Source organism: Chionomys nivalis, chromosome 15 (assembly GCF_950005125.1).
Source record: "Chionomys nivalis chromosome 15, mChiNiv1.1, whole genome shotgun sequence".
Classification (NCBI taxonomy): domain Eukaryota; kingdom Metazoa; phylum Chordata; class Mammalia; order Rodentia; family Cricetidae; genus Chionomys; species Chionomys nivalis.
Window position 1 is genome coordinate 38367773 of NC_080100.1, and position 9025 is coordinate 38376797.

The following is a 9025-nucleotide window of genomic DNA, read 5'->3' on the forward strand; positions in this document are numbered from 1 at the left end:
GTTCACAATGAAAACATTGTTCGAGCCCTTTACACATGACTCAGGGTGCATTGTACGTCTCGCTGAAAAAAAAGATGAGCTTCACCTACAAGCACTAACGTGTTGGCCAAGTTGAAAGCGGTGCACGGTTACATAAGAACTACAAATACCTGGGGAGCAAGTACCTTGTATGGGACAGGCTGAACTCCTGGAGGCAAAGTGCCAGCATCCCCGTTGCCAACTGAGAATCATTGTGGTTGGACTGGGTGTTTCATTTTGTTTTGACCCTAGATTTTTGGCAGTAAGTACTGAATGCCAAGTGAGGCCCCTGAATCCTGCCTGACGCTGGCTGGCCTGTATTTATATCATTATTCCTGCTTTACTCTGTTTAAAAAAGACTGGATGACAAAACTAGGGGTAAAGGAAAGAGTAACTGAAATGTGTTCGGTGCAAAACACTTGTGTGTCAAGCTTGAAAGAGGTCAAGTGCAAAAAACCTGTATCTAAATATAGTTCTAGTTGCCAGGTGGTGGTGGTGCGTGCCTTTAATCCCAGCACTTGGGAGGCAGAAGCAGGTGGATTTCTGTGAGTTTGAGGCCAGCCTGGTCTACAGAGTAAGTTCCATATATATCTTGGCTTGGCTCCACCGTGTTTTAGTTGTGAGTTCCCTGATAATGGCTCAGTGTTCCCAAGCCTCAGTTTTTTCAGCTGTAAAATAGGCACAGCAACACTACCAACCCCCAAGAGTTCAAGTCAGAACATGTGAGATATTCACAAGAAATAGCTTGGCTTCATACCTGGTGCCCAGAGCCTAGCAGGTGTCAACAAGTGTTATCCATATAATAAGGGGGATGGCCTCCCCCAGTTCCCTCCAGGGATGCTAAGACTAAAATAAAACGTCAGCAAAGTAGCTCTTCTGAACAGTGCTAATTCCCTCCTGTGTGCAGTGTGGTACACAGAGAACAACGGGGGACACGGAGTGAAAAGACTTAGACTTTAGACGCCCTCTTACCACTTAATTCTCAAGGAAAGTTACATGCCGTTCACTGTGCCTTCCTTCCAGCCCCAATGCTTCCCGGATTCCATGTTCTGTCTGCAGCAAGATGGTTGTGGGAGCAACTCTCCTTTTCCATGAGCTGTGGATCCAACAGACTGACTTAGCAAGTGAAAGAGAGATTGTGATACACTGCTGTCTCCTGTCACCCCATGCTTGGGAGCTGAAGCAAGAGGATCAAGAGTTTGAAACTAGCTTTGGCTACATTGTAAGTCTCAGCCTCAAAAGAAAAAAAAATATGAAGAAGAGAAAAGGAAGAAAAACAAAGGAAGGAGAGTATGTCCCAGATATATTAGAGGAAAAAGGAGCGACTTCTTATAGTGTTTGTCCCAAACACTATGGGCATATTTTTTTAAAATTGAAACTAATTAGAATAAAAAAATAAGTGTTGAAATTGTTAACAATTTGGGGGAAAATAAATTAAAAACTCATTCATCAGTTCTTACCTATAAGTATTGCTAGTAGCATTTTAATGTACATTTTTCCTGGTTTTTTTTTTCTGGACATGCACATCAAGTAAAAAATATGTATTCTGTATTTACAAAATACAACCAAACATGCATGCTATGTTATAACTTCCCTCACTTGAAAATCTCTTGTTTATATTTTTCCACATCATTAAAGTTTCCTCTGTAATCTCCAGCTTGATTTTAATGACTGCTTGTTTTCCTACACTGTACAGAGCCAACCTTCTATCGCTGCACATTTTGGCTCCTCCTGGTCCCCCTATTGTAAGTATTGACAGGCTTTTGGAGAATAACAAGGGTGAACTGTTTGGCTTGGTTTCACCAGTTGGGGAGAGTCGGCTGCTCGCTCTTTTCTTCTTCCTCTTTGTATCCTTTAGCTTTTGGGTGGAGGCCCAGAGAGCTCCACAAGGGGTAGAGTGTGTTTTAAGAAACTCAGCTAAAGAAACAAAATGATTACAAAGAGCTCTGAACTCGGAGGGCTGGGAAACTGCTCAACACTGCAATTGGCCTAATGCTGCTCCCGTGAGAGATGCCATCTCCCTTGGCCTCCAAAATCCTGGCCCCGGATTGTAACTTTGTGCATCCAGCTGATGCCAGATAAGCCTTCATTACTTAAAGAGTTAGGTGCAACCCCCGGGATATTTCCTCAAACCCTTCAATCATTCTTTGGATATACTCACCAGGCCATCCTGGGAGATAAAAGGCCTAACAGGATGACGCCAGCAAAACAGGACTGTAGGCTTTAGGTTTCACGTAAAACGACGGCCTCTTGGAAGAGGCTGCAACGTCCTCTCTGAGCTAGGCTGCGGGTCAGTGTTGACTCAGGAAGGAATGCCACTGATGAGCCACGGGCATGCCAGAGAATTGCGCAGTGCATGCCAACGAGTAACCTCATACGATAACCGAGCACGAGCCAATCTGTGGACGCTTTGCGTAACAGCATATTTGGATTTGGGGCTTAGCTTTCAGGGCTTGAGTTTCACGTTTGCCCGAGCACACTCCCAGCCTCCCGGGGGCCCCTCCTGGGTGCCCTGTCTCTGCTTGCAAACGGAGAGAGCAGCTCTTCTCAGAGCTAGGACTTGGCTCTGCCCGGCAGGTAACACGGAGCTCGGCCAGGGTTCAGCTGTCTCTCTGGCTCGGCCTCTTTCCGGCCTGTGCTCCTTCTCCACACATCCTGATTCTTGCATGAAGGGTCAGCAATGGGGCCTGTTGCAATTCTTAATAGACAGCCTTGGCATTGCCCTGACCTTGGATGCACCTTAACAATGGGATTTGTTGACTGGCAGCTGCTACTCTAACAAATTCTTTGCAGTCACGGCTATAATAACTGGCAAAGCATCACTGAAGCAACAAGTATGTGGGCTGCCAAGAGCTTCTGAAAGGACAGAGAGGTTTATACTTATTCAGGCCCCTTACTCCTCGACTGGACCCTGCAAGCCCTGGTTCTGTGAGTCGATGGAGATGTGTTACTGCAAATCATCCCTGCAGAATGACGGCCATGCTCTGGGTTCCCTTTGAGTGTGAAGTCAAAGACCCGGGTAGACCACTCACCTCGCCTTGCTGTCTCCGAATCATGGCTATCGTGTACTCGAGATAACAATAAACAAGTGTTCAACAGCAATAACTTTAGTGTCAACAATGGTGGGCTTCCAGTGAAAGAACTATTTATTTGCACTCAAACCCTAACTGAAAAGAAAGTGTTCCCTGAAGGTAGGGCCCAGCACTGCGCAGGGACTCTGCTCTTCTGCAACAGAATGGGGTTGAAAACACAGAGAGCTCAGCTAGAGAGATCAAGAGCTAGAGCATCACTCAGCAGCAGTGGTATCTACACTAGAGGGACACTAAGCCTCAGTGCGTATAGGTGCTGGCTGCCAAGCTGCCGACCTGAGCTGTACCCTCAGGACTCACAAGGTAGAAGGAGAGACTTGTCTTCTGAAAGTTGTTCTCTGACTTCTACACATGAGCCATGGTGAATACACACACACGCACACACACACACGCATGCACACATACACGCATGCACACATATACGCATGCACATACACAAACACATAAATTATTAAAACCTCTTCAAGAACCTGGAAAACTAGTGCAGTTAACGGCAAGACCTCATGGATTTTCTGCAAGTTCTCCAGAGCAGATGCAAAGAAGAACTAGAAGTCTCTCACTCCCATCTGTTAAAGGTTATCTACCGCTAGTTCAAGAAGAACTTAGGGTTGATATTTGAAAACCTTATAGAATGTGCTAAGAAAAATAAAACTTCTTTCTCCAGAATTAAAAAATTTTTTCGAAGACTCTTTAAATACAGATAAAGCCAGGCTGGATAGAATCCTTAACCATGGCTGTAATGCTACCCAGGGATGAGAGAAGACGCCCAGTCTAAGGGGCTATCAATACTCTCTGGCCACTGGGTAGAGGTGAAGGCCAAAGCTGTTACTGAGGTGAAAACTTTCTCGTAGTAAAATATAAACTACTTGTATCTTGTGGGAGAAAAAGTAAAGTACAATTTTTTTCTCAGCATTTTATTCATAGTTTTAGTCTTCCAAAAACTTCAGCAAGTTGATCCTATACCACCTGTGTAGGAAGACATAAACCGAGACCTCTAGTGATAATAAGGAAAGCAGAAGTGTGACAAGCTCTCTGTATAGCTCATTCTAGAGATCAGTCACCCCAAAGGTCCCAAATTACAATTTGGGAGCGTCTAAGAGGTTTGCTTTTAAGAATTATTTCTTTCACTCGGGTGGTGGTGGCACACGCCTTTAATCCCAACACTTGGGAGGCAAAGACAGGCGGATCCCTGTGAGTTTGAGGCCAGCCTGGTCTACAAAGTAAGTTCAAGGATAGCCAGGTCTGTTAAACAGAGAAACCCTGCTTTAATTATTTCTTCTACATAATAAAGAAAAAAAAATAGGTTTGAAGACATGCTATCTGTAAATTTGTGATCATCACAAAGGTTGCAGAGTTTGGCACCGGAGCCAGTGTTTTCTCCCTGCTGCTGCCTTTGCATGGCACAGAGTCAGTCCCAGAACTCAAAAGAAAAGAACACGGCAGCAGGGTGGGTCTTATTGGCAAATAGCAATTTGCTCCAGCTCCTGAACACTGGCTGCTCAGCTTGGTCATCGCTGCCTCCCTTACACAAGAAACTCAGCTTCAGCTGGGCTTGTGTGGAAGAGATGTGGGTGTCCAGGTCACCCCCCAGTCATGTGTCTTTGCTTGCCTTGAGGACTGCTGTGTGGGTGGGTGGGGGTTATCAAGCAATCTCATTTCCCGTGTCGTCCCACTCCATTTAACCCTACACCTGTGTGCTGAACTCTTCTCAAACACGGTACCGCTTTGCCTCTTGCTTCACTGTTTATCTAGTGGTTGTTTTCCCTGGATCGAATTCTGATGATTGGAAAATCACCCTAGCTCTAGAGAGCCAGTCCTTATCACATTCTCCCAGTGTAAAGAGTAATAGAGTCTCTCTCCCAGAGAGCATCAGGATGACCTTTCTCGACTCAGCCTCCCCAAAGAAAAGAAGCCTTTGACTTATTCACACACACGTGACTTACATGCAAGCTTGCACACACATACAGAGAGCGGCACCCCACAACAAGAAGGCCCTGCTCCATAACGGTGGGAACAGTGAGGGGGTGACTGCTTCGATCAACCTCTGGCGAGTCAGTTGTACGAGAGAAAGCACCCCAGTGTGCAAATTGCAATAAACCAGTGGTTCTCAGCCTTCCTAATGATGTGACCATTTAATACAGCTCCTTACCATGTGGTGACCCCCAAGTACAAAATTAGTTTTGTTGCTACTTCGTAACTATAATTTTGCTACAGTTGTGAGTTGTAATGTAAATATCGGATATGCAGGATGTATGTTATGCAATCGGAAAGGGTCGTGACCCACAGGTTGAGAACCACTGCAACAGCAGGCTTCCCAGTTACTTTAGAAGACTGGTTCACTTTGATGCTTTCAGATGGTGTCCACAGCACCATGCTGCTGACCTTGCTTGTCAACTCTTCTGTGTACGGGGACTCACATATGACCAGAACGTTGCTTCTTCCTTCTGCAATGTCCCTTCGTTCCCCACCCCCAGGATTTCTTTACTTGTCTCCATTAAGCCTTTCACAAGGGAGAATAAAATCATGGGCGAATGAAAACAGGGGACAAAGGAAGGTGAGTTTAATGATTTAATTGTCAACAATTCTTCTCTAGAGTTGGCCGCCTTCTGTCTGAGTGACTTGGATACTCTCCGGGCTTCGACATTTTATTTATACAGTTGGAGAGAGGAACAGGGTTAAGCCCTGGAAATGGGGGGCAGTAATAAGGTTATTACTCCCTGTGTGTGCAGAGCACTGTTTGCCTCTCGGTCAGTCCTCCCTTAATGCTCTCCTCCTCCTCCTTTATTAATGGACATGGACATTTTGTGCCATATCCCGCATCCGGGAGGCAACATCAGCCAAGTTCCCACACATATTCGTCTGTGCTTGGAGGGGAGTGTGAGGATTAAGAAATGCCAGGGACACAGGATAAAGTTGGGAGGGCATCCAGTAAGTCCTGAATCTGCCTCATGTTTATTTCTCACAGGCTTTATATACCCCAGTTCCAAGAGGAGGGGCAAGGCAAGAGGCTTCTTTACCACGACACAAGGAACAAAGTTATCACCTCAAAACCCAAAGCATCAAATTTCCACACCCAAGTCAAAACATCCTGTTAGTAGCCACACCCTGCCTGAGTCAAACCTCCTGTCATATAACCTTGAAGGAGCAAGAATAGGCCTGAACTCTGATGTTTAGTCAAGGTGGAACAAATCCAAATTCGTGGGCTCCCCCAATTTTGCCTATATGTGTGTTTGTGCACCACATACATCCCTGGTGCCATATGAAGGCAGAAGAAGGCTAGTCTTGGCATAGAGAAGGATTCTTCATATTTATGCTATGTTACCCATAAGAAAGGTTGTGTGGGCAACACAATAGAGCCAGCCCCATTGGCAGAGGCGTGGTGAGCCAGCCCCGAAGTTGTTAGCATGGGAGAGCTGTCACTACTATCCATTTGTCATGTGGTGGCATGGGTGGGAAAGAAGAGACGCTCCTCCTCATCCATGACCCACTGAGGCCTGTGGGAGAACTGGCCTTGAGGTCTTATGAGCCAAAGAGCCGGTCCTGACCCTCAGCGCTGCCTGATCAGCAAAGTAGAGCTGACCCTGAAGGGGTCTGTGTGGGAGATCCAACCCCAGGCCTTAAAAGCAGGAGAACGCCCCCCCCCCCCCCCTTTGTCCATCTCTGCAAGTGGTGAACTCCCAAGAATAATGCAGGAGAGCTCACCCTAATGGTGAGGACAAGGGAGAGCTGGCGGGCTGACCAACCCTGCAACTAACTGCACATGCGCGGGCACCAACAACCACCTCATCTGGGGTCTGCTGGAGCCTGGGAAGGGACCAGTCCTTGCAGACCCAAAACTGTGGGAGTTACCACAGCACTAGTCCACAGCAGGAGAGCCGAGAGGAGTTCCAGTGAGGGCCCAGCATCAATAGCATAGCAGAACACAGAGGCCTCGAACCAGACCAGTGACTCTTTGCAATGAACTGGCTCTTTGCAACTAATGATACATGGATGGAAGGTTTTACTGCGAGACTCACTACAGCTTCCATGACGAGGCTGATTTTTTTCTCTCTCTCTTTTAAATATTTTTTAAAATTTTTTCTCTTAAATTTTATTATTTTATTTTGGTGGAGAGGTTGCAAGGTCGGGGGTGGATTCAAAGGGATGGGGGAAATTAATGTTGTGGGGATGCATATGATGTGAAAGACACAAAGAATAACTACAAAGGAGGAAAGAAGAAAGGAAGATTGTGGTGTGAATGGGACAAACCGGAAGCCCTCCCTCTGCTTCCAATGGTGGCTCCTCCCTCCCTCCAAGGCTGGCTCTCTCCCTCTATCTCCCCTGAGCTTATCATATTACTGCTCCCTGAGGCATTTGTATTTAAACAAGGATAAAAGCTGTGATCCAAAGTGTCACTTTTTTTTTGAAATTTCTGTAGGTGGGGGTGGAAGGCTGTTTCCTAGACCCCGTAAATCACGCCCTATATATGATTGTTTCCCCCACATATCATTAATACAGTCTGGCAGGGAGTCCCTTGCACTGTCACAGACTGAAATCCAGTCATCACGAATCTCGCAATCGGAAAGAGAACACTTTGATTTAACGCAATAGCAAAATGAACAGTGAAAGTCCAGCGGTAGGAGTTGGGCAACTCCCCTGCCCCAGGTACTAGAAGGAAGGTGCTCTGCGCCTTTAAGTGGGACAGATCTTAGTCTTCAGGAACTCCACAGTTTAATGGAAGTGACAGAACACACCAGATGGTGATAAGAAATGTGTGTGAAAGGAAGACAATGGACGTCCTGAGAGGCTGGAGAACAGGGACCTTGCTCAAGGACTTGAAAGCCTTGGTTTTAAAAGAGCTGGTTGTCTAGTGCCTCAGGGTTTAGGTACGCACTTGAGAAAGCTCAGCTGAATAAGGACCCCAAGACTGAAGCACAGGGAACTTCACAGGTGAGAAATAGGAGCTTATTCCCATCCTCTTGACATCATCTTTGAGTTTTCATTAAACTTTTCCCTTCCCCATCGACCTCTCAGTCCTTGGGTGGTCTGTTTTGCTACTTCCTGCTCCTTTATTCTCAATGGAGGACTAGGACTACTAGATCTTATTTCAAAAGGAAAGGATAAAATTGAAACCAGAAAGGCTTAGTGATAGACTTTCAGAGTCTATCACTGTGTGTACATCTCTGTCTGTCTGTCTCTGTCTCTGTCTCTGTCTCTCTCTCTGTCTCTCTCTCTCTCTCTCATCTCTCTGCTCTCCCTGACTCTGTCTGTCTCTTTGTCTCTGTCTTTCTCTCATAGTAGTAGTTGTAGTACAGCTTTCCCCGGTTTGGGATGTCTAGCTTGGCGCTTGTTTGTTGGTAGCGGCGGTGATAATAACGCCGATGATAACGATGATGGTGTGTGTGTACATGTGGTGTGCACATATATATTAACCATCCGAAGTGGAAGCCTTTCCATAATTCAGTGTAGTGATGCAAACACAGCCCACGGATGTTAACAAATAGAGAACAGATGCAAAAAGCTCACTCGAATACAACATGGAATAACTTCTCTGCACTAAAGCAAACTCTTCTCACCACCCTATGACATCATAAGAATTCCTTCCACTTGGAAATAGGCAATAGGAAGGAAGCGGGGATGGTACTGTTAAGATGTTTCAAGCAGTCTTAAATGACAACAGTAATGGCATTGCTTGGGTTACACTAAGATTGCCTTGGAAACAGCTGAAGTGACTTCATAGAATCGTGAAATCAGACGCGAATCCCCAGCAAATGTTAGGTACCTCCAACCTCAGGAATGTGCACAACGGGTAAAAATTAATTACAGCAGAAAATGACGCCACATGGAAGCCGAGGAGCCCGTGACTCATAACCCGATCCTCCCAAGAAAACTTGGTTCTTCACAACTTGTTGAATTGGGTGTCAAGGAAGATGGCGATA